This window comes from Bremia lactucae, linkage group LG7 (assembly GCF_004359215.1).
Source record: "Bremia lactucae strain SF5 linkage group LG7, whole genome shotgun sequence".
Classification (NCBI taxonomy): Eukaryota; Oomycota; class Peronosporomycetes; order Peronosporales; family Peronosporaceae; genus Bremia; species Bremia lactucae.
The window spans coordinates 3,028,999-3,031,137 of record NC_090616.1 but is presented as its reverse complement, the minus strand read 5'-3'; positions in this window follow the sequence as shown (position 1 = coordinate 3,031,137).

Below are 2,139 nucleotides of genomic sequence, written 5' to 3'. Positions count from 1 at the left end.
GGACCCGCACGAGCAAAACCATTTCTGGCTCATGCTCATCACGCGTCGAAGTTAACAACGACGCGAGTGATGTCGGTGTCGAAGATATCGACATCGAAGACGAGAATGATCTCATGGTAGTACGCACAAAGCGTACTGAAAAAGACAAAACAATTAAGTCAGCAGAAAAATTTCTGCTAACTCGAGAATCAATAATCCGTTTCGTTTAGGATTCCATTGCTAACGCAGCGGACCGACAGAAACGGAATGCAGACAAACATGGAAGAGCAAATGTTCATTCATTCAAAATAAATGATCTCGTGCTACTCGCTACGGTAAACTTACCTAAGCGATTAGTCACTAATGTAAGTAGCAGTAAGCTACTACCCAAGTTCATTGGTCCTTTCCGTGTACTACATCGCAGAGGCAATGCGTACACAATAGAATTGCCACGTAGGATGCAAATGCATCCTACGCTTTACCCTCTTCGATTTGTCTACACAACACGGACAGGGATCACCCCACGTGAGGCATGAAAGCCCAGCCTCACGTGACAACCGATGCAATTTATACTTTGCACCGGCTGGAGTTCTTTTCTCAAATTTAATGCGATTCGCGTTAAGTTTTAGAAGCCAGGCTTCGCGTCCAATGTCTTTGACATTGCGAATGAACGCGCTCCAGGCTTGCATAAGCTAGACTTTATCTCGCTTTTGTTGCCACTAAACCATCGATGCTAAAGGAAAGCATGGAGATAGAAGTCTTCCTCAGTGCGAAAGTTCTTAGCGATGTGATCAAGGCCATGAAGCTTTGTCGCAATAAATAAGGGATATCTATTGTGAGGAGTAGCTTCTCCAGACAAGCTATTGATTAGCCGTTCTGGCAAAAGCCACAGTTTCTTTTCAGACGCAAGATAAGACATTTTACTGTCTTCACTCCCCTGAGTAGTACCCACTGAAGAAGGGGTATTAAAAGGATTTTTCTTACGATGGCTTACGCAGGCGCAGCACTATTAACACCCCGCACGAGTTTTTTCTCCATGCGATGGAATTAAATATGATTCTGACCAATCAACATTACTTTAAAATTAAGTGATCATATATTGACCACTCCATCCAATGACAGTCAGAGTGATTGTCGTTTAAGGGAGGGGTGATGTAACGGGGTGTATTGTTACATGAATTAACTCTTAAAGGTTGTTAATCAATATATATTATCTTAAAGGTAGATAATATTTGGAGGATATTACTTTATATAGTAATGTTCAGAATTCTTATCCATAAATAGGTATAGACCATTATATCTATTTATTCCGCAGCCTAATCAGTGGTAGAGATAAACAAAAGAAGAGACAGATAAGATAAGATAATAATTCAATTGCATGTTTAGTATTTGTTTATAATTAAGTTAGAGTTAACAGATAAAAAGAAGAGATACTTAATTATATTAATACAGTTTTCATTTAATCCTCTTTAAGCTAGTTACCTTAAAGAGAAGTCTTCCTCTGCACGTACTAGTGTACGTCACCTAAGGAGAGGCACCACTCGCAACTAAAGCAGAGCGAAGTGGACTTGTACTGAAGCAGTACAAGTCGTAGTGCCCCGTTACAATTATTACATACCACATCTTGAAATTCCTTAATGAAGAAATAAAATGGACCCGTAGGATCTATAAGGATCGATGACCCATTCCGCGCACTAAGTGCAGCTTTTGTGTCATCCAGGGCAGCTTCGTCTAGAAGTGACGATGAGTTAACTCAACTGTTGGTCAAATGACCACCATTTCAGATAAGTCGCCAGCCTTTAAGGCTCGACTGCACTCATCAATAGACATTTCGTCTAGCTTTAAATGAGCATGTAACGAAGTAATTGCCGCAAGGCTAATTTCCCTCTCAATGTTACCGGTTTCACCATTGACAAGCGTATGTAATTGCTCACTCGTATCACTTTAGGAGGGTATAAACGTTTCGTGTCCCTCCCGTCTTAGAGCGGGGACAATACGCATCTTAGAGGCCGGGACATTCACGTCGCCGAATTTTTCCAGCCTGTATTGGTTCTATAAAAGACATGGTGTCTAATTTGACATCCTACAATAAGTTATGTAACTCAACTTCCGTATCCAGCGAAAGTTTACGTGTCACTTCTTGGCATTAGGAGGGTTTGA